Here is a 27,013-nt window from a genome sequence, read left to right as displayed (position 1 = left end):
AGAGCCATCCGTGCACCCTCTATGCATGCCGACCGCTGCATCGCCTCGATATGCAGCACCGCCCCCAAGGAATTGCTGCAACAAGCCAAAATAACTCTCCGGCTTGGGCCTTTCTGGCCACAGATGAGCCACCACATCCGTTATGGCAAGTCCGGACAACCTATTCAGCTCAGCCCACTCCGCCAACCGATCAGTCAACGGAAGTGGACGCTCCGGACTATGGAATTGAGACCAGAAAAGCTCTTCCATTTCGTGATCCTTCTGGCTTCGGAAGTGCACGACTGCGTCCGCCGCACTCGCCGCCAAATCCAGATAAGGATCCTCCGCACCACACAATTGGCCCAACTGAGCATACTTCGGATCCGTGAACTTCCTACGCAGCAGAAAAGGCTTTCCAGCCACAATGTCTCCGGCCTGACGCAGTTCCTCCTTCATAGCCCGCTTCGCACTACGGGCATCCTTGGCTTCGGCGACGGCTTTCTTCAGGTCCTCTTGCTCCGCTCGGCGTTCTCTTTCAAGAACCTCATAGCGGTCGGTAGCATCTTTTACTTTCATGGCCATTCCGGTCATCTCCTCCTTGCTTCGGCAGTGAACAGCCTTTTCGGCTTTTAGCTCTTCTGCTGCCTTCGAGGCAGCAGCATCACTTTTCCTGGCTTGCTCCTTGGCTCGAGCAAGCTCTGCTCGAAGGTCTTCCACAGCAGCGGCACCATTTGCATCAAGCATACAAATTGTAAGGAACGGGCATCAGCTCCCTTACTCGGTGACCGTGGAGCAACCACTTACCTTGTGACTCGTCAAGTCGCTTATTGACCAGCGCGATGTCCGCATCCGCAACGTCGAGTTGCCGCTTCAACTCGGCAGCTCCATCAGTCCGGCTGGCCACCGATCGTTCCACCACCTGCACAGGAAATGCGACATTCTATAACTGAGATTATGATCCTCGGCACGCTGTCACTTTCGACACCCTACCAAGTCTCAGGGGCTACTATCTATACAGGGCGCACTCCATGTGCAAAACTGTCAAAAGGTATGTCATTTTTTGCGTACCTCAAACCCCGTCAGCAAATTTCCGACGACCTCATACAACCCACTCTCGGCGGATGAGATCCTTTCAATCACCATACTCATTAATGTGCGGTGATCTTCTGAGATAGACGCCCTCTCGAGCAAATCCTGCAGCTCCACCGGCCGTACTCCAGTGGGTGCCAAACTCCCCGGCCCCGCCGGACTCGGGGAGACCCTCCGTGACGACACCTCAGGGTCGTCCGCCCCGCCCGACGGGGCGGCAGATGGAGGCGTTTCACTCTCCATAATCTCCAGACGAAGGTCACCCGAAGATGAGCTCTACTGAGAAGGGCTGAGATCCGAACTACAAGGTAAAAACTTCGGTTAACCTTAGAAATAAAGTAGGGATGTCCCCTATTACAAAAACCCCCTTTTTTACTTACGGCTCGCTGGAGGGCTGATTCCTGTGGGGAGACTGTGCGGCCGGGGCTCTTCCCGGCACGGGACCTTCCGGTGATTTCCTTCCCCGCTTTGAGGCCTTGGCCTCCGGGTCTTCGGAAGCGGTCCTCTTCTCCCCCTGGAGGGAGGGACCCTCGATTCCCCCCTTACTGCAAGCCTCCTTGGCAGAGGTGGTAGTTTCCCTGTGCCCCCCTTTGCCCTCCTCCGAAGGTGCAACCTCCAACATTTTAATTAACACGGGATCCGGCGTGGTCTCAGGGAGGGGGGCCGGACACCGTATCAATTTTGCTTGCGCTATCCACTCCTGTTCAAGGGATAGCTGGTTAAAAGGCAAACCCATGATAAATAAATGGACAATGTGTCTGGACACAGGGCTACTTACTTGAGTATCTGGGCGATTGCAGCTTAGGCCAGCATCCTCGGTCAAGTCCGGACGCATCTCTTGTGATCCGAAGAACAGTTCGTACATCTCCACGGGTGTCAAACCCATGAAGTGTTGGATAGCTCGTGGTCCCTCTGGATTAAATTCCCACAGGCGGAGGGGGCGACGTTTGCAGGGTAGAAGGCGCCGAATTACCATAACCTGTGTCACTACGACCAGATTGATCTCCCCTTCCTGGAGGTCTCGAATCCGGCCCTGCAACAGGGGTACGTCTTTGGAAGGCCCCCAGTCAAGCCCTTTGTTGACCCATGACGTCAGCCGTTGTGGAGGGCCCGGGCGAAAGACGGGCGGCAGCCTCTGCCTTCTGCCCCTGGGAGCGGTGATATAGAACCACTCTTGTTGCCACAAACCGAGCTCCTCCTAAAAAAGCCCTCGGGCCATGGAGCATCGGCCCTCTTGTTTATAACCGCCCCGCCGCACTCTGCCTAACGCCCCGCAATCATCTTCGGCTCCACGTTGAAGGTTTTGAGCCACAAGCCGAAGTGAGGGGTAGTGCGGAGGAAGGCTTCGCACATGACAATGAATGATGAGATGTGGAGGATGGACACCAGAGCCAAGTCGTGAAATTCCAGCCCATAATAAAACATGAGCCCCCTCACGAAGGGATCCATTGGGAAGCCTAAACCCCGATGGAGGTGAGACACGAACACGACACTCTCGTCGGGCTCGGGAGTAGGAATAACTTGCCCTTGGGCAGGCAACCTATGCGAAATCTCGTAGGTTAAGTACCTGGTGTCTCTCAGCTTGAGCACGTCCTCTTCCGTGATAGAGGAGGGCATCCACCGGCCTCTTAGGTCGAAGTCGGACATTGTCGAAGGTCGAAAGTACCCAAATCTGGAGCCTTGGGTGTTGGAACTCGGGGCGAGGGGCGGATTCGATTGAGGGTTGAAGAAAAAGAACGGGCCTTGGTCTCATTATAAAGAGGGAGAATACCAAGAGCCGTCCCCGTGACTGTTTGGAACCCGCCTTCGATGGAGGGGGCGTAGCAACGGGCACGGTTGGGTTACCCACGTCCGAATTGATGGGAATCCCAAAATAAGGGGAACACGATCTCTGCTTCGAAAAGACGTGCCAAGGAAACCGCTTCGCTAAACGCGCTGAGGTGGTACAATAAAAAACAATTCGAGTAAAGGCTTGGTAGTGGTGTGACGTCACGCCACAAAATACGTCAGCAGATTGAACTTGTGTAAATATTATTCTCTCTACGGTGGTATGTGGAATTTATTTTGCAGAGCCGGACACTATCCTAGTGTTCACAATCTTCTATAAATTATTCAGAGAAGGAACCCGCCTTGCAATGCCGAAGACAATATGCGTGCCGGACTCGTTGTCATTGAAGCCTGGTTCAGGGGCAACTGAGGGAGTCCTGGACTAGGAGGTGTCCGGATAGCCAAACTATCATCATCGGCCGGACTCCAAAACTATGAAGATACAAGATTGAAGACTTCGTCCCATGTCCGGATGGGACTTTCCTTGGCGTGGAAGGCAAGCTTGGCAATACGGATATGTAGATCTCCTACCATTGTAACCGACTCTGTGTAACCCTAGCCCTCTCCGGTGTCTATATAAACTGGATGGCTTTAGTCCATAGGACGAACAACAATCATACCATAGGCTAGCTTCTAGGGTTTAGCCTCCTTGATCTCGTGGTAGATCTACTCTTGTAATACCCACATCATCAATATCAATCAAGCAGGACGTAGGGTTTTACCTCCATCAAGAGGGCCCGAACCTGGGTAAAACATCGTGTCCCTTGTCTCCTGTTACCATCCGCCTAGATGCACAGTTCGGGACCCCCTACCCGAGATCCGCCGGTTTTGACACCGACACCCATCCTGGAGATCTTGAGCATCTAGGGAAGCCACAAGGGGCTGCGCCTCCACATCGTGAGCCAGAGCCTATGGTGCGTGCAAATCTGCAACTCTGTTGTGGAGAACGTCACGGTGGTGAAGGCTCCATGCCTCGAGTGGCTCATCCTGCAGGGAGGTCGGCACGCTGCTAATGGCCTGTGTACCATGGTCAGGATTCTTGATGCCCCCAAGCTACATTCGTTTGGATTCTTGGAGCCAGGCAATCATGTCCTGGGGTTCGGAGACACCGTCATAATGGTGAGTATCCATTTGTGCAGTTGTTGCTGTGGGAGGTCCATGAGTTAAATGTGCGATCTTTGTTCTTAAATTGGGTGAATTTCAGGCTGGGATAAAGGAGAGTGCGGCGACCATTGTCGCAAGCGTTAAGATCCTGAGCTTAAATGTGCGTTTTGGAGTCCCCAATGAGGCAAGGATGGTGCCCATGTTCCTTAAATGCTTTCCCAATGTCGTGCGACTCCATATCATGGTAATTTCCACCAATTCAAGTTTTAATTTGCATGTTATTACTCCATAATATAAGAGCGTTTTGACACTCTTATATTGTGGGACGGAGGGAGTACTTGTAAATGGTTTGTGTTCTGATTGAATGCATAGGTCTTTCAAGTCATTTATTCATCAGAGTCAGTCAGTCATAGCTCTTTATGGTGAATGCTGATAATTATGCACTTTTACCACGTGTTAAGATGCCATTCATCGTCAGCGATCATGTCTTGTTTATACGTTGACTATGTTAAGCAACGCATTGTGTGCCCAGTCGTGACAGGTTGATGGCGTAAGTCCCAAGGGGAGTCCGGCTAGGATAGTCCATGTTGTTAGCATGTTTATCTTTGTAACAACTCTATCTCTCTCTATCCTCTTATCCCTTGTATCCCAAGTTGTGATCTCAACCATGTACGCGATCTGGGAGTCGCGCCCCAGCATATAAACACGCAGCCATCGGTCAGACGAAGACACGATGTTAAACCCAAGTTTTCACATGGTATCAGCCTAACTCTTCCACATCCCATCTACCATCCCCATCACCACCTCCGCTACCACCATGGCCGCCTCCTCCAGTGCTGCACCGGCCAACCTCTCTGGTCAGGTCACCGAGAAGCTGACCCCCACCAACTACATCCTTTGGCGGACTCAAGTCACGCCACAGCTCCGTGGTGCGGGCTTCTTCGGGTATGTTGACGGCTCCATGCCTGAGCCGGCCAAACTCGTCGTCGTCAAGGACAAGGATGGGAAGGAGACGACTACACCCAATCCCCTTCATCGAGTCTGGATCCATGAAGAACAACAGGTACTTGGATACCTTCTGAATAATCTCTCCAAGGAGGTCCTTGTGCAGGTCACCACGATCGATCATGCGCAAGATCTCTGGACAGCACTGGCGAACATGTTTTCGTCCCAGTCTCTGTCCCGCGTCAACAATATCTGTGTTGCCCTCACCAACGCGCAGAAGGGGACACAGCCTGTGGCGAGCTTCTTCAGGCACATGCACTCACTTTCAGATGAGCTCGCGGCTGCTGGCAAGCCGCTCGGAGATGGTGAACTCGTCTCCTACATCATCGCCGCCCTAGACATGGAGTACCATCCCCTCGTCTCTGTGCTTGATGCCCGCACCACGCCCATCTCGCTCGACGATCTGTTCACCATGATCAGCAACTTTGACCAGCGGGTTGCCCTCTACCAAGGGGGCCACTCTGGCGGCAGCTTCAAATCCTCCACCAACGCGGCCATGCGCGGTCGTGGTGGCGGTTCACGTCATCGCGGGCGCGGCCGGGGCAGGCACAACGGCAGCCCCAACACCAGCAACAACCACCGTGGCAACAATGATGGCGGCGGCCGGCCCTCCTCCAACAACAACCAGGGCCACCGCAACAACTCCAATCACTCGCGCCCTGATGCAGTCAAGTGTCAGATCTGTGGCAAACTTGGCCACTCGGCCAAGGATGTTGGAAATATGCCCTAGAGGCAATAATAAAAGTGTTATTATTATATTTCTTTGTTCATGATAATAGTCTTTTATTCATGCTATAACTGTATTATCCGGAAATCATAATACACGTGTGAATACATAGACCACAATATGTCCCTAGTAAGCCTCTAGTTGACTAGCTCGTTGTGATCAACAGATAGTCATGGTTTCCTGGCTATGGACATTGGATGTCGTTGATAACGGGATCACATCATTAGGAGAATGATGTGATGGACAAGACCCAATCCTAAGCATAGCACAAAGATCGTGTAGTTCGTTTGCTAGAGCTTTGCCAATGTCAAGTATCTCTTCCTTTGACCATGAGAGCGTGTAACTCCTGGATACCGTAGGAGTGCTTTGGGTGTATCAAACGTCACAACGTAACTGGGTGACTATAAAGGTGCACTACAGGTATCTCCGAAAGTATCTATTGTTTTATGCGGATCGAGACTGGGATTTGTCACTCCGTATGACGGAGAGGTATCTCTGGGCCCACTCGGTAATGCATCATCATAATGAGCTCAAGGTGACCAAGGTGTTGGCCACGGGATCATGCATTACGGTACGAGTAAAGTGACTTGCCGGTAACGAGACTGAACAAGGTATTGGGATACCGACGATCGAGTCTCGGGCAAGTAACGTACCGATTGACAAAGGGAATTGTATACAGGGTTTGATCGAATCCTCGACATCGTGGTTCAACCGATGTAATCATCGAGGAGCATGTGGGAGCCAACATGGGTATCCAGACCCCGCTGTTGGTTATTGCCCGAGAGTGGTCTCGGTCATGTCTGCATGTCTCCCGAGCCCGTAGGGTCTACACACTTAAGGTTCGGTGACGCTAGGGTTGTTAGGAAGACTAGTATGTGACTACTGAATGTTGTTCGAAGTCCCGGATGAGATCCCGGACGTCACGAGGAGTTCTGGAATGGTCCGGAGGTAAATTTTTATATATGGGAAGTTGTTAAACGGGCACCGGAAAGTTTCAGGGTCATACCGGTTTTGTACCGGGACCACCGGAGAGGTTCCGGGGGTCCACCGGGAGGGACCACCCCTCTCGGGGGGCCCCTTGGGCTGCGTAGGGATAGCAGCCAGCCCCTAGTGGTCTTGGCGCGTCCCCCCTTTGGGCCCATGCGCCTAGGGTTGGGGGGGAAACCCTAAAGGGGGCGCACCCCCCTTGCTTGGGGGGCAAGCCCCCCACCCCTTGGCCGCCGCCCCCCTCTAGGGTTTCCCTAGAGGGACGGCCCCCCTTGCCCCTTCTCCTATATATAGAGGGGTGAGGGGAGGGCTGCTACACACCATAATCCAAGGCGCAGCCCCTCCCCTCCCCAACACCTCTCCTCCTCCGTACGAGCTTGGCGAAGCCCTGTCGGAGTACTGCTGCACCAACTACACCACGCCGTCGTGCTGTCGTTGGAGCAATCTTCCTCAACCTCTCCTTCCCCCTTGCTGGATCAAGAAGGAGGAGACGTCCCCGTCCCGTACGTGTGTTGAACGCGGAGGTGTTGTCCGTTCAGCACTAGGACATCGGTGATCCGAATCACGTTCAAGTACGACTCCATCATCACCATCCCCTTGGCAAGCTTCCGCTCGTGATCTACAAGTGGTATGTAGATGCAAACTCTCTCCCTTGACTCGTTGCTTAGATGAACTCATAGATGGATCTTGGTGAAACTGTAGGAAAAATTTTAATTTTCTGCAACGTTCCCCAACAGTGGCATCATGAGCCAGGTCTATGCGTAGTTCTCTTTGCACGAGTAGAACACAATTTTGTTGTGGGCGTGGATCTTGTCAACTTGCTTGCCTCTACTAGTCTTTTCTTGCTTCAGCGGTATTGTGGGATGAAGCGGCCCGGACCAACCTTACACGTACGCTTACGTGAGACCGGTTCCACCGATTAACATGCACTAGTTGCATAAGGTGGCTGGCGGGTGTCTGTCTCTCCCACTTTAGTTGGAGCGGATTCGATGAAAAGGGCCCTTATGAAGGGTAAATAGAAGTTGACAAAATCACGTTGTGGTTATTCGTAGGTAAGAAAACGTTCTTGCTAGAACCCAATTGCAGCCACGTAAAAGATGCAACAACAATTAGAGGACGTCTAACTTGTTTTTGCAGCGATTGATCATGTGATGTGATATGGCCAGAAGTTGTGATGAATGATGAATTGTGATGTATGAGATCATGTTCTTGTAATAGGATTCACGACTTGCATGTCGATGAGTATGACAACCGGCAGGAGCCATAGGAGTTGTCTTTATTTTTGTATGACCTGCGTGTCATTGAAGAACGCCATGTAACTTACTTTACTTTATTGCTAAACGCGTTAGTCATAGAAGTAGAAGTAGTCGTTGGCGTGACAACTTCATGAAGACACGATGGAGATCATGATGGAGATCATGGTGTCAAGCCGGTGACAAGATGATCATGGAGCCCCGAAGATGGAGATCAATGGAGCTATATGATATTGGCCATATCATGTCACAACTATATAATTGCATGTGATGTTTATTATGTTTATGCATCTTGTTTACTTAGGACGACGGTAGTAAATAAGATGATCCCTTACAAAATTTCAAGAAGTGTTCTCCCCTAACTGTGCACCGTTGCTACAGTTCGTCGCTTCTAAGCACCACGTGATGATCGGGTGTGATGGATTCTTACGTTCACATACAACGGGTGTAAGACAGTTTTACACAGCGAAAACACTTAGGGTTAACTTGACGAGCCTAGCATGTGCAGACATGGCCTCGGAACACGGAGACCGAAAGGTCGAACACGAGTCGTATGGAAGATACGATCAACATGAAGATGTTCACCGACGATGACTAGTCCGTCTCACGTGATGATCGGACACGGGCTAGTCGACTCGGATCGTGTAACACTTAGATGACTAGAGGGATGTCTAATCTGAGTGGGAGTTCATAATTTGATTAGAACTTAATTATCATGAACTTAGTCTAAAACCTTTGCAAATATGTCTTGTAGATCAAATGGCCAACGCTCATGTCAACATGAACTTCAACGCGTTCCTAGAGAAAACCAAGCTGAAAGATGATGGCAGCAACTATACGGACTGGGTCCGGAACCTGAGGATCATCCTCATAGCTGCCAGGAAACAATATGTCCTAGAAGGACCGCTAGGTGACGCTCCCGTCCCAGAGAACCAAGACATTATGAATGCTTGGCAGTCTCGTGCTGATGATTACTCCCTCGTTCAGTGCGGCATGCTTTACAGCTTAGAACCGGGGCTCCAAAAGCGTTTTGAGCATCACGGAGCATATGAGATGTTCGAAGAGCTGAAACTAGTTTTTCAAGCTCACGCCCGGGTCGAGAGATATGACATCTCCGACAAGTTCTATAGTTGTAAGATGGAGGAAAATAGTTCTGTCAGTGAGCACATACTCAAGATGTCTGGGTTGCACAACCGTATGACCCAGCTGAATATTAACCTCCCTGATGAGGCAGTCATTGACAGAATCCTCCAGTCGCTCCCACCAAGCTACAAGAGCTTTGTGATGAACTACAACATGCAGGGGATGGAAAAGACCATTCCTGAAGTGTTCTCGATGCTGAAGTCAGCAGAGGCTGAAATCAAGAAAGAACATCAAGTGTTGATGGTCAATAAGACCACTAAGTTCAAGAAGGGCAAGGGTAAGAAGAACTTCAAGAAGGACGGCAAGGAGGTTGCCGCGCCCGGTAAGCCAGTTGCCGGGAAGAAGTCAAAGAATGGACCCAAGCCTGAGACTGAGTGCTTTTATTGCAAGGGGAAGGGTCACTGGAAGCGGAACTGCCCCAAATACTTAGCGGATAAGAAGGCCGGCAACACCAAAGGTATATTTGATATACATGTAATTGATGTGTACCTTACCAGTACTCGTAGTAACTCCTGGGTATTTGATACCGGTGCCGTTGCTCATATTTGTAACTCACAGCAGGAGCTGCGGAATAAACGGAGACTGGCGAAGGACGAGGTGACGATGCGCGTCGGGAATGGTTCCAGAGTCGATGTGATCGCCGTCGGCACGCTGCCTCTACATTTACCTACGGGATTAGTTTTGAACCTTAATAATTGTTATTTAGTGCCAAGTTTGAGCATGAACATTGTATCTGGATCTCGTTTAATACGAGATGGCTACTCATTTAAGTCTGAGAATAATGGTTGTTCGATTTATATGAGAGATATGTTTTATGGTCATGCTCCGGTGGTCAATGGTTTATTCTTAATGAATCTCGAGCGTAATATTACACATGTTCATAGTGTAGATGCCAAAAGATGTAAAGTTGATAACGATAGTCCCACATACTTGTGGCACTGCCGCCTTGGTCGCATTGGTGTGAAGCGCATGAAGAAGCTCCATGCTGATGGACTTTTAGAGTCTCTTGATTCACATGCGAACCATGCCTCATGGGAAAAATGACCAAGACTCCGTTCTCTAGAACAATGGAGCGAGCAACCAACTTGTTGGAAATCATACATACCGATGTGTGCGGTCCAATGAGCGTTGAGGCTCGCGGAGGATATCGTTATGTTCTCACTCTCACTGATAACTTAAGTAGATATGGGTATGTCTACTTAATGAAACACAAGTCTGAGACCTTTGAAAAGTTCAAGGAATTTCAGAATGAGGTAGAGAATCAACGTGACCGAAAGATAAAGTTCCTACGATCAGATCGTGGAGGAGAATATTTAAGTCACGAATTTGGCACACACTTAAGGAAATGTGGAATCGTTTCACAACTCACGCCGCCTGGAACACCTCAGCGAAACGGTGTGTCCGAACGTCGTAATCGCACTCTATTGGATATGGTGCGGTCTATGATGTCTCTTACCGATTTACCGCTATCATTTTGGGGATACGCTCTAGAGACAGCTACATTCACTTTAAATAGGGCACCGTCTAAATCCGTTGAGACGACACCGTATGAATTATGGTTTGGGAAGAAACCTAAGCTGTCGTTTCTAAAAGTTTGGGGATGCGATGCTTATGTCAAGAAACTTCAACCTGAAAAGCTCGAACCCAAGTCGGAAAAATGCGTCTTCATAGGATACCCTAAGGAAACTGTAGGGTATACCTTCTACTTAAGATCCGAGGGCAAGATCTTTGTTGCCAAGAACGGATGCTTTCTGGAAAAAGAGTTTCTCTCGAAAGAAGTAAGTGGGAGGAAAGTAGAACTCGATGAAGTACTACCTCTCGAACGGGAAAGTGGTGCAGCTCAGGAAAATGTTCCTGTGATGCCCACACCAACTGAAGAGGAAAACAATGATGATGATCAAGGTACTTCGGATCAAGTTGCTACTGAACTTCGTAGGTCCACAAGGACACGTTCCGCACCAGAGTGGTACGGCAACCCTGTCCTGGAAATCATGTTGTTAGACAACGGTGAACCTTCGAACTATGAAGAAGCGATGGCGGGCCCAGATTCCAACAAATGGCTTGAAGCCATGAAATCCGAGATAGAATCCATGTATGAAAACAAAGTATGGACTTTGACTGACTTGCCCGATGATCGGCGAGCGATAGAAAACAAATGGATCTTTAAGAAGAAGACGGACGCGGATGGTAATGTCACCATCTATAAAGCTCGACTTGTCGCTAAGGGTTATCGACAAGTTCAAGGGATTGACTACGACGAGACATTCTCTCCCGTAGCGAAGCTTAAGTCCGTCCGAATCATGTTAGCAATTGCCGCATACTATGATTATGAGATATGGCAGATGGACGTCAAAACGGCATTCCTTAACGGGCATCTTAAGGAAGAGCTGTATATGATGCAGCCGGAAGGTTTTGTCGATCCTAAGAACGCTAACAAAGTATGCAAGCTCCAGCGATCCATTTATGGGCTGGTGCAAGCATCTCGGAGTTGGAATATTCGCTTTGATGAGATGATCAAAGCGTTTGGGTTTATGCAGACTTATGGAGAAGCCTGCGTTTACAAGAAAGTGAGTGGGAGCTCTGTAGCATTTCTCATATTATATGTAGATGACATACTCTTGATGGGAAATAATATAGAATTTCTGGACAACATTAAGGCCTACTTGAACAAATGTTTTTCAATGAAGGACCTTGGAGAAGCTGCTTATATATTAGGCATCAAGATCTATAGAGATAGATTGAGACGCCTCATAGGTCTTTCACAAAGCACATACCTTGATAAGATTTTGAAAAGGTTCAAAATGGATGAGTCCAAGAAAGGGTTCTTGCCTATGTTACAAGGTGTGAGATTGAGCTCGACTCAGTCACCGACCACGGCAAAAGATAAAGAAGTGATGAGTGTCATCCCCTATGCTTCAGCCATAGGATCTATTATGTATGCCATGCTGTGTACCAGACCTGATGTAAACCTTGCCGTTAGTTTGGTAGCAAGATACCAAAGTAATCCCGGCAAGGACCACTGGACAGCGGTCAAGAATATCCTGAAGTACCTGAAAAGGACAAAGGACATGTTTCTCGTTTATGGAGGAGACGAAGAGCTCGTCGTAAAGGGTTACGTCGACGCTAGCTTCGACTCAGATCCGAATGACTCTAAGTCGCAAACCGGATACGTGTATATGTTGAATGGTGGAGCAGTAAGCTGGTGCAGCTGCAAACAGAGCGTCGTGGCAGGATCTACATGTGAAGCGGAGTACATGGCAGCCTCGGAGGCAGCGCATGAAGCTATTTGGGTGAAGGAGTTCATCACCGACCTAGGAGTCATACCCAATGCGTCGGGGCCAATCAAACTCTTCTGTGACAACACTGGAGCTATTGCCCTTGCCAAGGAGCCCAGGTTTCACAAGAAGACCAGGCACATCAAGCGTCGTTTCAACTCCATCCGTGAAAATGTTCAAGATGGAGATATAGAAATTTGCAAAGTACATACGGATCTGAATGTCGCAGATCCGTTGACTAAACCTATCTCGCGAGCAAAACATGATCAACACCAGAACTCTATGGGTGTTCGATTCATCACAATGTAACTAGATTAGTGACTCTAGTGCAAGTGGGAGACTGTTGGAAATATGCCCTAGAGGCAATAATAAAAGTGTTATTATTATATTTCTTTGTTCATGATAATAGTCTTTTATTCATGCTATAACTGTATTATCCGGAAATCATAATACACGTGTGAATACATAGACCACAATATGTCCCTAGTAAGCCTCTAGTTGACTAGCTCGTTGTGATCAACAGATAGTCATGGTTTCCTGGCTATGGACATTGGATGTCGTTGATAACGGGATCACATCATTAGGAGAATGATGTGATGGACAAGACCCAATCCTAAGCATAGCACAAAGATCGTGTAGTTCGTTTGCTAGAGCTTTGCCAATGTCAAGTATCTCTTCCTTCGACCATGAGAGCGTGTAACTCCTGGATACCGTAGGAGTGCTTTGGGTGTATCAAACGTCACAACGTAACTGGGTGACTATAAAGGTGCACTACAGGTATCTCCGAAAGTATCTATTGTTTTATGTGGATCGAGACTGGGATTTGTCACTCCGTATGACGGAGAGGTATCTCTGGGCCCACTCGGTAATGCATCATCATAATGAGCTCAAGGTGACCAAGGTGTTGGCCACGGGATCATGCATTACGGTACGAGTAAAGTGACTTGCCGGTAACGAGACTGAACAAGGTATTGGGATACCGACGATCGAGTCTCGGGCAAGTAACGTACCGATTGACAAAGGGAATTGTATACAGGGTTTGATCGAATCTTCGACATCGTGGTTCAATTGATGTAATCATCGAGGAGCATGTGGAAGCCAACATGGGTATCCAGACCCCGCTGTTGGTTATTGCCAGAGAGTGGTCTCGGTCATGTCTGCATGTCTCCCGAGCCCGTAGGGTCTACACACTTAAGGTTCCGTGACGCAAGGGTTGTTAGGAAGACTAGTGTGTGACTACCGAATGTTGTTCGGAGTCCCGGATGAGATCCCGGACATCACGATGAGTTCCGGAATGGTCCGGAGGTAAAGTTTTATATATGGGAAGTTGTTAAACGGGCACCGGAAAGTTTCAGGGTCATACCGGTTTTGTACCGGGACCACCGGAGAGGTTCCGGGGGTCCACCGGGAGGGACCACCCCTCTCGGGGGGCCCCTTGGGCTGCGTAGGGATAGCAGCCAGCCCCTAGTGGGCTTGGCGCGCCCCCCCTTTGGGCCCATGCGCCTAGGGTTGGGGGGGAAACCCTAAAGGGGGCGCACCCCCCTTGCTTGGGGGGCAAGCCCCCCACCCCTTGGCCGCCGCCCCCCTCTAGGGTTTCCCTAGAGGGACGGCCCCCCTTGCCCCTTCTCCTATATATAGAGGGGTGAGGGGAGGGCTGCTACACACCATAAGCCAAGGCGCAGCCCCTCCCCTCCCCAACACCTCTCCTCCTCCGTACGTGCTTGGCGAAGCCCTGTCGGAGTACTGCTGCACCAACTACACCACGCTGTCGTGCTGCCATTTGAGCAATCTTCCTCAACCTCTCCTTCCCCCTTGCTGGATCAAGAAGGAGGAGACGTCCCCGTCCCGTACGTGTGTTGAACGCGGAGGTGTTGTCCGTTCAGCACTAGGACATCGGTGATCTGAATCACGTTCAAGTACGACTCCATCATCACCATCCCCTTGGCAAGCTTCCGCTCGTGATCTACAAGTGGTATGTAGATGCAAACTCTCTCCCTTGACTCGTTGCTTAGATGAACTCATAGATGGATCTTGGTGAAACTGTAGGAAAAATTTTAATTTTCTGCAACGTTCCCCAACAAAGGATTGCTGGTACAGGTTCGACGATGATGATGATGACTCTCAGGATGAGAAGGTGGCTGCCGCGGCTGATGGGTCGTACGGCGTGGACACAAACTGGTACATGGACAGTGGCGCTACGAACCACATCACCGGCGAACTCGAGAAGGTGACCATGCGCGAGAAGTACCGCGGCCAAGACCACATCCACACCGCAAGTGGAGAAGGTATGAAAATTCGTCATGTTGGTCACTCAATTATTAAAACCCCGCATCGTCCAATTCATCTTCGCAAAATTTTGCATGTCCCTAGTGCATCTAAAAACTTCTCTCTGTTCACCGCATTGCCATTGATAATCATGTCTTCCTCGAGTTTCACCCTTTCTTCTTTTTGATCAAGGATCAGGTAACGAGGAAGGTACTGTACCGAGCTAGATGCGTTCGCGGGCTCTATCCTTTGATTCCGGGGCTTCTAAGAAGGTTCAATAAACAAGTTTTTAGTGCGACCAAGCTATCTTCCACACGGTGGCATGATCGTTTAGGACATGCAGCTTTTTCTTTAGTTGAGCGAGTGCTTAGGAAAAATTGTTGGAAATATGCACTAGAGGCAATAATAAATTAGTTATTATTATATTTCTTTGTTCATGATAATCGTTTATTATCCATGCTATAATTGTATTGATAGGGAACTCAGATACATGTGTGGGTACATAGACAACACCATGTCCCTAGTAAGCCTCTAGTTGACTAGCTCGTTGATCAATAGATGGTTACAGTTTCCTGACCATGGACATTTGATGTCGTTGATAACGGGATCACATCTTAGGAGAATGATGTGATGGACAAGACCCAATCCTAAGCCTAGCACAAGATCGTGTAGTTTGTATGCTAAAGCTTTTCTAATGTCAAGTATCTTTTCCTTAGACCATGAGATTGTGCAACTCCCGGATACCGTAGGAATGCTTTGGGTGTACCAAACGTCACAACGTAACTGGGTGGCTATAAAGGTGCACTACAGGTATCTCTGAAAGTGTCTGTTGGGTTGGCACGAATCGACACTGGGATTTGTCACTCCGTGTGACGGAGAGGTATATCTGGGCCCACTCGGTAGGACATCATCATAATGTGCACGATGTGACCAAGGGGTTGATCACGGGATGATGTGTTATGGAACGAGTAAAGAGACTTGCCGGTAACAAGATTGAACAAGGTATCGGCATACCGACAATCGAATCTCGGGCAAGTACAATACCGCTAGACAAAGGGAATTGTATACGGGATCGATTGAGTCCTTGACATCATGGTTCATCTGATGAGATCATCGTGGAACATGTGGGAGCCAACATGGGTATCCAGATCCCGCTGTTGGTTATTGGCCAGAGAGCTGTCTCGGTCATGTCTGCATGATTCTCGAACCCGTAGGGTCTACACACTTAAGGTTCGATGATGCTAGGGTTATAGGGAATAGATATACATGGTTACTGAATGTTGTTCGGAGTCCCGGATGAGATCCCGGATGTCACGAGGAGTTCCGAAATGGTCTGGAGGTAAAGATTTATATATGGGAAGTCCTATTTTGGCCACCGGAAAATGTTCGGGATTTTTCGGTATTGTACCGGGAAGGTTCTAGAAGGTTCCGGAGTGGGGCCCACCTGCATGGGGGGACCCACATGAACGTGGGTAGTGGGGGCAAGGCCCCACACCCCTGGTCAAGGGGCACCAAGATCCCCCCTTGGAAGGAATAAGATCATATCCCGAAGGGATAAGTTCAAGATCCCTAAAAAGGGGGATAACAATCGGTGGGGAAGGAAATGATGGGATTTCTTTCCTCCCACCTTTGCCAATGCCCCAATGGACTTGGAGGGCAAGAAGCCAGCCCCCTCCACCCCTATATATAGTGGGGAGGCGCATGGGAGCTGCAACCAAGTTCTGGCGCAGCCCTTCCCCTCTCCCAAGTCCTCCTCCTCTCTCGCGGTGCTTGGCGAAGCCCTGCAGGATTGCCACGCTCCTCCATCACCACCACGCCGTTGTGCTGCTGCTGGATGGAGTCTTCCTCAACCTCTCCCTCTCTCCTTGTTGGATCAAGGCATGGGAGACGTCACCGGGCTGTACGTGTGTTGAACGCGGAGGTGCCGTCCGTTCGGCACTAGGATCTCCGGTGATTTAGATCACGACGAGTACGACTCCTTCAACCCCGTTCTATTGAACGCTTCCGCTTAGCAATCTACAAGGGTATGTAGATGCACTCTCCTTCCCCTCATTGCGGGTTTCTCCATAGATAGATCTTGGTGACACGTAGGAAATTTTTTGAATTTCTGCTACGTTCCCCAACAGTGGCATCATGAGCTAGGTCTATTGCGTAGATTCTTTGCATGAGTAGAACACAAAGTAGTTGTGGGCGTTGATTTTGTTTAGTATGCTTACCGTTACTAGTCCAATCTTGATTCGGCGACATTGTGGGATGAAGCGGCCCGGACCGACCTTACACGTACACTTACGTGAGACAGGTTCCACCGACTGACATGCACTTGTTGCATAAGGTGGCTAGCGGGTGCCAGTCTCTCCCACTTTAGTCGGATCGGATTCGATGAAAAGGGTCCTTATGAAGGGTAAATAGCAATTGGCATATCACGTTGTGGTTTTTGCGTAGGTAAGAAACGTTCTTGCTAGAAACCCATAGCAGCCACGTAAAACATGCAAACAACAATTAGAGGACGTCTAACTTGTTTTTGCAGGGTATGCTATGTGATGTGATATGGCCAAGAAGAATGTGATGAATGATATGTGATGTATGAGATTGATCATGTTCTTGTAATAGGAATCACGACTTGCATGTCGATGAGTATGACAACCGGCAGGAGCCATAGGAGTTGTCTTTATTTATTGTATGACCTGCGTGTCATTGAACAATGCCATGTAATTACTTTACTTTATTGCTAACCGGTAGCCATAGTAGTAGAAGTAATAAGTTGGCGAGACAACTTCATGGAGACACGATGATGGAGATCATGATGATGGAGATCATGGTGTCATGCCGGTGACGATGATGATCATGGAGCCTCGAAGATGGAGATCAAAAGGAGCAAAATGATATTGGCCATATCATGTCACTTTTTGATTGCATGTGATGTTTATCATGTTTATGCATCTTATTTGCTTAGAACGACGGTAGTAAATAAGATGATCCCTCATTAAAATTTCAAGAAAGTGTTCCCCCTAACTGTGCACCGTTGCGAAAGTTCGTCGTTTCGAAGCACCACATGATGATTGGGTGTGATAGATTCTTACATTCACATACAACGGGTGTAAGCCAGATTTACACACGCGAAACACTTAGGTTGACTTGACGAGCCTAGCATGTACAGACATGGCCTCGGAACACAAGAGATCGAAAGGTCGAACATGAGTCGTATAGTGGATACGATCAACATGAAGATGTTCACCGATGATGACTAGTCCGTCTCACGTGATGATCGGACACGGCCTAGTTGACTCGGATCATGTAATCACTTAGATGACTAGAGGGATGTCTATCTGAGTGGGAGTTCATTAGATGAACTTAATTATCCTGAACATAGTCAAAAACCCTTTGCAAATTATGTCATAGCTCGTGCTTTAGTTCCATTGTTTAGATATGTTCCTAGAGAAAATATAGTTGAAAGTTGACAGTAGCGATTATGCGGACAGTAGAAAGCTTATGTCCTTAATGCACCGCTCAGTGTGCAGAACCCCAAACGTCGTCTGTGGATGTTGTGAACATCGGACATACACGTTTTGATAACTACGTGATAGTTTAGTTAAACGGTTTAGAGTTGAGGCACCAAAGATGTTTTCGAAACATCGCGGAACATATGAGATGTTTCGAGGGCTGAAATTGGGATTTCAGGCTCGTGCCCACGTCAAGAGGTATAAGACCTCCGACGATTTTCCTAGCCTACAAACTAAGGGAGAAAAGCTCAATCGATGAGCTTGTGCTCAGATTGTCTGAGTGCAACAATCACTTGAATCGAGTGGGAGTTGATCTTCCAGATGAGACGGTGATGTTTCTCCAAAGTCATTGCCACCAAGCTGCTAGAGCTTCGTGATGAACTATAACATATCAGGGATAGATATGATGATCCTTGAAGTATTCGCGATGTTTGACACCGCGAAAGTAGAAGTCAAGTAGGAGCATCAATTGTTGATGGTTAGTAAAACCACTAGTTTCAAAAGGGGCAAGGGCAAGAAGGGATACCTCATGAAACGGCAAATCAGCTGCTGCTCTAGTGAAGAAACCCAAGGTTGAACCCAAACCCGAGACTAAGTGCTTCTGTAATAAGGGGAACAGCCACTGGAGCAGAATTACCCTAGATACTTGGTAGATGAGAAGGCTGGCAAGGTCGATAGAAGTATATTGGATATACATTATGTTAATGTGTACTTTACTACTACCCCTAGTAGCACCAGGGTATTAGATACCGGTTCGGTTGCTAAGTGTTAGTAACTCGAAATAAAAGGCTACGGAATAAACGGAGACTAGCTAAAGGCGAGCTGACGATATGTGTTGGAAGTGTTTCCAAGTTTGATGTGATCAAACATCGCACACTCCCTCTACCATCAAGATTAGTATTAAACCTGAATAATTGTCTTTTGGTGTTTGCGTTGAGCATAGACATGATTGAATTATGTCTATCGCAATACGGTTATTCATTTAAGGAGAATAATGGTCACTCTATTTATTTGAATAATACCTTTAATGGTCTTGCACCTAAAGGAATGGTTTATTGAATCTCGATCGTAGTGATACACATGTTCATGCCAAAAGATATAAGATAGTAATGATAGTACCACCTACTTGTGGCACTGCCGTGTAAGTCATAAAAATGCATGAAGAAGCTCCATGTTGATGGATCTTTGGACTCACTCGTTTTGAAAAATTTGAGACATGCGAACCATGTCTATTGGTGTATATGCATGAAGAAAATCCATGCAGATGGATCGTTTGGACTCTCTTGATTTTGAATCACTTGAGACATGCAAATCATACCACATGGGTAAGATGACTGAAAGCCTCGTTTTCAGTAAAATGGAACAAGGAAGCAACTTGTTGGAAGTAATACATTTTGATGTGTGCAGTCCAATGAGTGCTCAGGCACGCATTGGATATCGTTATGTTCTTACTTCACAGATGATTTGAGTAGATACTGAGTACATTTACTTGATGAAACACAAGTCTGAATTATTGAATGGTTCAAGTAATTTCAGAGTGAAGTTGAAGATCATCGTGACAAGAGGATAAAATGTCTATGATATGATCATAGAGATGAGTATCTGAGTTACGAGCTTTGGCACGCAATTAAGACATTGTGGAAATGGTTTCACAATTAATACCGCCTGGAACACCATAGTGTGATGGTGTGTCCGAACATCATAGTTGCACCCTATTGGATATGGTGCGTACCATGATGTCTCTTGTCGAATTACCACTATCGTTCATGGGCTAGGCATTAGAGACAACCACATTCACTTTAAATAGGGCACCACGTAATTCCGTTGAGATGACACCGTATGAACTATGGTTTAGAGAAACCTAAGCTGTCATTTCTTAAAGGTTTGGGGCTGCGACGCTTATGTGAAAAAGTTTCAGGCTGATAAGCTCGAACCCAAAGCGGATAAATGCATCTTCATAGGACACCCAAAACAGTTGGGTATACCTCCAGTCTCAATTTCGGAAGCAAAAGGGATTGTTTCTAGAATTAGGTCCTTTCCCGAGGAAAAGTTTCTCTCGAAAGAATTGAGTGGGAGGATGGTGGAGACTTGATGAGGTTATTGAACCGTCACTTCAACTAGTGTGTAGCAGGGCACAGAAGTTGTTCATGTGGCGTCTACACCAATTGAAGTAGAAGCTTATGATAGTGATCATGAAGTTTCGGATCAAGTCACTGTTGTACCTCGTAGGGTGACAAGGATGCGTGCTACTTTAGAATGGTACAGTAATCTTGTCTTGAAGGTCATGTTGCTAGACAACAATGAACCTACGAGCTATGGAGAAGCGATGATGGGCCCAAATTCCGACAAATGGTTAGAAGCCATGAAATCCGAGATAGGATCCATAGCATGGACTTTGGTGGACTTGCCCGTTCATCGGCGAGCCATTGAGATAAATGGATCTTTAAGAAGAGGATGGACATGGACGGTAATGTCACCATCTATGAAGCTCGACTTGTGGCGAAGAGTTTTTCACAAGTTCAAGGAGTTGACTACGATGAGATTTTCTCATCCGTAGCGATGCTTAAGTCTATCGGAATCATGTTAGCATTAGCTGCATTTATGAAATCTGGCAGATGGATGTCAAAACGAGTTTCCTTACCAGTTTTCGTAAGGAAAGGTTGTATGTGATACAATCAGAAAGGTTTTGTCGATCCTAAGGATGCTAAAAGGTATGCTAGCTCCAGCGATCCTTCCATGGACTGGAGTAAGTATCTCGGAGTTGGAATATGCACTTTGATAAGATGATCAAAGATTTTGGGTTTATGCAAAGTTTATGAGACACTTGTATTTCCAAAGAAGTGAGTGGGAGCACTATAGAATTTCTGATGAGTATATGTTGTTGACATATTGTTGATCAGAAATGATGTAGAATTTCTAGGAAGCATATAGGGTTATTTGAAAAGTGTTTTTCAATTAGAAAACCTGGATTAAGCTACTTGAACATTGAGCACCAAGATCTATGAGGATAGATCAAAAACGCTTAATGGTACTTTCAAATGAGCACATACCTTGACATGATCTTGAAGGTGTTCAAGATGGATCAGTCAAAGAAGGAGTTCTTACCTGAGTTGTAAGGTATGAAGTTAAGAGTTAAAGCTCGACCATGGCAGAAGAGAGAGAAAGGACGAAGGTCGTCCCCTATGCTTCAGACGTAGGCTCTATAGTATGCTATGCTGTGTACCGCACCGGAAGTGTGCCTTGCCACATGTCTGGCAAGAGGGTACAAAGGTGATCAAGGAGTGGATCACCAGATAGCGGTCAAAATTGTCCTTGGAGTAAATAAGGACATGTTTCTCGATTATGGAGGTGATAAAGAGTTCGGCGTAAAGGGTTACATCGATGCAAGCTTTAACACCTATCCGAATGACTCTGAGTAGCAAACCGGATCGTATAGTGGAGCAACCATTTGGAATAGCTCCAAGTGGAGCGTGGAAGCAGCATTTACAATATGACATAGAGAATTGTGAAGTACATACGGATCTGAATATTGCAGACCCGTTGACTAAAACCTCTCTCACAAGCAAAACATGATCAAACCCCAGAACACATTGAGTCTTAATCACATGGTGATGTGAACTAGTTTAGTGACACTAGTAAACTCTTTGGATGTTGGTCACATGATGATGTGACCTGTCAGTGTTAATCACATGGCGATGTGAACTAGATTATTGACTCTAGTGCAAGTGGGAGACTGTTGGAAATATGCCCTAGAGGCAATAATAAATTAGTTATTATTATATTTCTTTGTTCATGATAATCGTTTATTATCCATGCTATAATTGTATTGATAGGAAACTCAGATACATGTGTGGGTACATAGACAACACTATGTCCCTAGTAAGCCTCTAGTTGACTAGCTCATTGATCAATAGATGGTTACAGTTTCCTGGCCATGGACATTTGATGTCGTTGATAACGGAATCACATCATTAGGAGAATGATGTGATGGATAATACCCAATCCTAAGCCTAGCACAAGATCGTGTAGTTCGTATGCTAAAGCTTTTCTAATGTCAAGTATCTTTTCCTTAGACCATGAGATTGTGCAACTCCCAGATACCGTAGGAATGCTTTGGGTGTACCAAACTTCACAACGTAACTGGGTGGCTATAAAGGTGCACTACAGGTATCTCCAAAAGTGTCTGTTGGGTTGGCACGAATCGAGACTGGGATTTGTCACTCCGTGTGACGGAGAGGTATCTCTGGGCCCACTCGGTAGGACATCATCATAATGTGCACGATGTGACCAAGGGGTTGATCACGGAATGATGTGTTATGGAACGAGTAAAGAGACTTGCCGGTAACGAGATTGAACAAGGTATCGGCATACCGACGATCGAATCTCGGGCAAGTACAATACCGCTAGACAAAGGGAATTGTATACGGGATCGATTGAGTCCTTGACATCGTGGTTCATCCGATGAGATCATCATGGAACATGTGGGAGCCAACATGGGTATCCAGATCCCGATGTTGGTTATTGGCCAGAGAGCTGTCTCGGTCATGTCTGCATGATTCCCGAACCCGTAGGGTCTACACACTTAAGGTTCGATGATGCTAGGGTTATAGGGAATAGATATACATGGTTACCGAATGTTGTTCGGAGTCCCGGATGAGATCCCGGACGTCACGAGGAGTTCCGAAATGGTCCGGAGGTAAAGATTTATATATGGGAAGTCCTATTTTGGCCACCGGAAAATGTTCGGGATTTTTCGGTATTGTACCGGGAAGGTTCTAGAAGGTTCCGGAGTGGGGCCCACCTGCATGGGGGGACCCACATGAACGTGGGTAGTGGGGGCAAGGCCCCACACCCCTAGTCAAGGCGCACCAAGATCCCCCCTTGGAAGGAATAAGATCATATCCCGAAGGGATAAGTTCAAGATCCCTAAAAAGGGGGGATAACAATCGGTGGGGAAGGAAATGATGGGATTTCTTTCCTCCCACCTTTGCCAACGCCCCAATGGACTTGGAGGGAAAGAAGCCAGCCCCCTCCACCCCTATATATAGTGGGGAGGCGCATGGGAGCTGCAACCAAGTTCTGGCGCAGCCCTTCCCCTCTCCCAAGTCCTCCTCCTCTCTCGCGGTGCTTGGCGAAGCCCTGCAGGATTGCCACACTCCTCCATCACCACCACGCCGTTGTGCTGCTGCTGGATGGAGTCTTCCTCAACCTCTCCCTCTCTCCTTGTTGGATCAAGGCATGGGAGACGTCACCGGGCTGTACGTGTGTTGAACGCGGAGGTGCCGTCCGTTCGGCACTAGGATCTCCGGTGATTTGGATCACGACGAGTACGACTCCTTCAACCCCGTTCTCTTGAACGCTTCCGCTTAGCGATCTACAAGGGTATGTAGATGCACTCTCCTTCCCCTCGTTGCGGGTTTCTCCATAGATAGATCTTGGTGACACGTAGGAAATTTTTTGAATTTCTGCTACGTTCCCCAACTAAAATAAGCTCCCATATGTTGGAGAGTGTGATGTTGAAACCATTTGTGATTCGTGCCAAAGAGCAAAAAGTCATCGGTTGCCATATCCGATCTCTACTAGTGTTTCTACCAAACCTTTGCAACTTATTTTTTCCGATGTGTGGGGGCCTGCCCCGTCCTCTGTCGGTAGACACACGTACTATGTGAGCTTCATCGATGACTATAGCAAATATTCATGGATCTATCTTCTTAAGAAAAGATCTGAAGTATTTCAAGTTTTTCGTAACTTTCAAGCACTCGTTGAACGTCAGTTTGATAGTAAAATACTTGCCCTCCAATCTTATTGGGGAGGTGAGTATGAGAAGCTCAACTCTTTTTTCAAGAACTTGGTATTTCTCATCACGTGTCTTGCCCACACGCCCATCAACAAATTGGGTTGGCAGAACGCAAACACCGTCACATTGTAGAAGTTGGCTTAGCTCTTCTTGCTGGTGCCTCCATGCCACTAAAGTTTTGGGATGAGGCTTTCCTCACCGCTGTTCATCTCATTAACATGCTTCCAAGTCGTGTCATCAACAATGAAACACCTACAGAAAAACTCCTCCATACCAAACCAGACTACACTTCTCTTCGTGTGTTTGGTTGTGCTTGTTGGCCCAATCTTAGACCTTACAAAAACCGCAAACTCATGTTTAGGTCTAAGCAATGTGTTTTCATTGGCTACAGTGCCATGCACAAGGGCGTTAAATGCCTAGACGTCTCTACTGGCTGTGTCTATATTTCACGTGATGTGGTCTTTGATGAAACCAAGTTCCCCTTTGCTGATCTTCATCCAAACGCTGGCGCTTTACTACGCCAAGAAATTTTGCTTCTGCCCTCTCATCTCACCGGTCTTGATCAAAGGGGGGATAATAATTGTGTTGATTCATCATTGACTAATTCTCATAACCATGTGCATGAGCTATGTGTTGATGCAGCAGAAGGAAGCAAAACTGGTGAAGAAATCACCCAAAATGATCAAGAAATCAGCCCCAATGGGCAATATTTCATGTGTCCAGGTTTGGGAGGCAAATCCTCCTCGGGATCGTTACTGCAGCACCTGCCCAGGCTATCCACCTCGGAGTCTGCGCGGCTGCAGCCAGAAACCGCGTCGCACGGCGCGCCAGAAACCGCGTCACCTATCAGGCGCGGCGGCGTCGACTCTCCAGCCGACACGCGGGCGCCAGAGACTCGCCCACCTGAAGACACCGGGACACGCCAATCCGAGGCGACCACGTGTCTGCCTGAGAGGCGCTGGCCCACGGATGGACCCCGCTGCTACGCGCGCCGACATCCGACAGCAGGCGCTCAGCCCCACACCGATTCGACGGGGCCCGCGGGCGTGGGATCCGGCGCTGATCCCCTGCAACCATCGCGTAATGATGCGGCCGTAGCACACACGGGATCTTCTGTGCCGCCCACAACGGGCTCCGCGCGCGCTACAGCCACAGACGATCCTGGCGCCGGGAACATTGTAGGGACAGCGCCAGGCGCATCTGCTTCGGGATCTGAGGCGGGATCTTCTGCGCCTCGGAGTGGTGCAGCTTCGCCGGTGCAGCCGCGGACTCGTCTCCAAAAAGGGGTAATTCAACATGTTAATTATAAAACAAAATTCGGCCTTGCTTGTTGCTCCACAGGTGAACCTAGTTCAGTTGAAGAGGCAATGAATGATGCGCGGTGGAGAAAGGCCATGGAAGAAGAATACTCGGCATTGAAGAAAAATAAAACGTGGCACTTGGTGCCTCCACGACCAGGTAAAAATCTAATTGATTGTAAATGGGTGTTTCAGATCAAAAGAAAGTCTGATGGATCTATAGATCGTTACAAAGCAAGACTCGTTGCAAAGGAGTTCAAACAACGGTACGGCATAGACTATGAGGACACGTTTAGTCCTGTTGTTAAAGCTGCCACTATTCGCCTCGTTTTGTCTGTTGCTGTTTTCAGGGGATGGAGTCTCAGACAATTGGATGTTCAGAATGCGTTCCTTCATGGCATTCTGGAAGAGGAAGTCTACATGAAGCAACCTCCTGGGTTTGTAAACAAAAACTCACCACTACACGTGTGCAAACTTGATAAAGCCTTATATGGATTAAAGCAAGCTCCTAGGGCGTGGTACTCACGTCTAAGTCGGAAACTGCAAGCACTTGGATTTGTCCCTTCAAAGTCTGATACATCACTGTTTATCTATAATAGATCAAATACCTCCATATTTGTTCTTATTTATGTTGATGATATAATTGTCACAAGTTCCTCTGATGAAGCAATAACAGGACTTCTGAAGGATCTAAGTGCTGAGTTTGCTCTGAAGGATCTAGGAGATTTGCATTTCTTCCTAGGAATTGAGGTAAAGAAACATGAAGATGGCCTTCATCTCTCTCAAGAAAAGTATGCCACTGATCTGGTAAGAAGGGCTGGTCTTCAAGGATGTAAACCCTCACCAACCAGTTCAAAAAAACTCTCACTTACAGAAGGAGATCCCTTGAATCAAGAGGACAGTACAAACTACAGAAGTCTGGTAGGAGCACTTCAGTACTTGACTTTGACAAGACCTGATATTTCATTTGCTGTTAACAAAGTATGCCAGTTTTTGCATGCACCCACCACAGTTCATTGGACTGCTGCTAAACGTATAGTAAGATATGTGAAAAATACTATGAATCTTGGTCTTACTTTCAGTAAATCTTCGTCTACCCTAGTCAGTGCTTTCTCAGATTCTGATTGGGCAGGATGCATAGATGACAGACGTTCCACTGGTGGGTTTGCAGTATTTTTTGGACCAAATCTAATATCATGGTGTGCAAAGAAACAGGCTACTGTATCCAGGTCAAGTACAGAAGCTGAGTACAAGGCACTTGCAAATGCTACGGCAGAGATTATTTGGGTACAGTCTATGTTGAAGGAACTTGGTATAAAGAGTACTAAAGCTCCATGCCTATGGTGTGACAATCTTGGTGCTACCTACCTATCTGCAAATCCAGTGTTTCATGCAAGAACGAAGCATATTGAAATTGATTTTCACTTTGTCAGAGAAAGAGTTGCAAATCACCAGTTAGAGATTCGTTTTGTGCATTCCAGAGATCAAGTTGCAGATGGCTTCACAAAACCACTACCCACAAGAAGTTTCGAAGAATTCAAGCGTAATCTCAACTTGACAAAGTTGTGATTAAGGGAGGATGTTAAGCAACGCATTGTGTGCCCAGTCGTGACAGGTTGATGGCGTACGTCCCAAGGGGAGTCCGGCTAGGATAGTCCAGGTTGTTAGCATGTTTATCTTTGTAACAACTCTATCTCTCTATCCTCTTATCCCTTGTATCCCAAGTTGTGATCTCAACCATGTACGCGATCTGGGAGTCGCGCC

At 47.6% G+C, this 27,013-nt stretch overlaps 1 pseudogene; it reads left to right on the top strand.

The window, feature by feature from the left end:
- LOC123115745 (putative F-box/FBD/LRR-repeat protein At1g78760) overlaps positions 1–27,013 on the top strand; it is a 46,098-nt pseudogene that overhangs the window by 16,941 nt on the left and 2,144 nt on the right.

This window comes from Triticum aestivum, chromosome 5B (genome assembly GCF_018294505.1).
Source record: "Triticum aestivum cultivar Chinese Spring chromosome 5B, IWGSC CS RefSeq v2.1, whole genome shotgun sequence".
NCBI lineage: Eukaryota > Viridiplantae > Streptophyta > Magnoliopsida > Poales > Poaceae > Triticum > Triticum aestivum.
The sequence above is the reverse complement of the archived record's forward strand: the minus strand, read 5'-3'. Positions and strand labels throughout refer to the sequence as shown.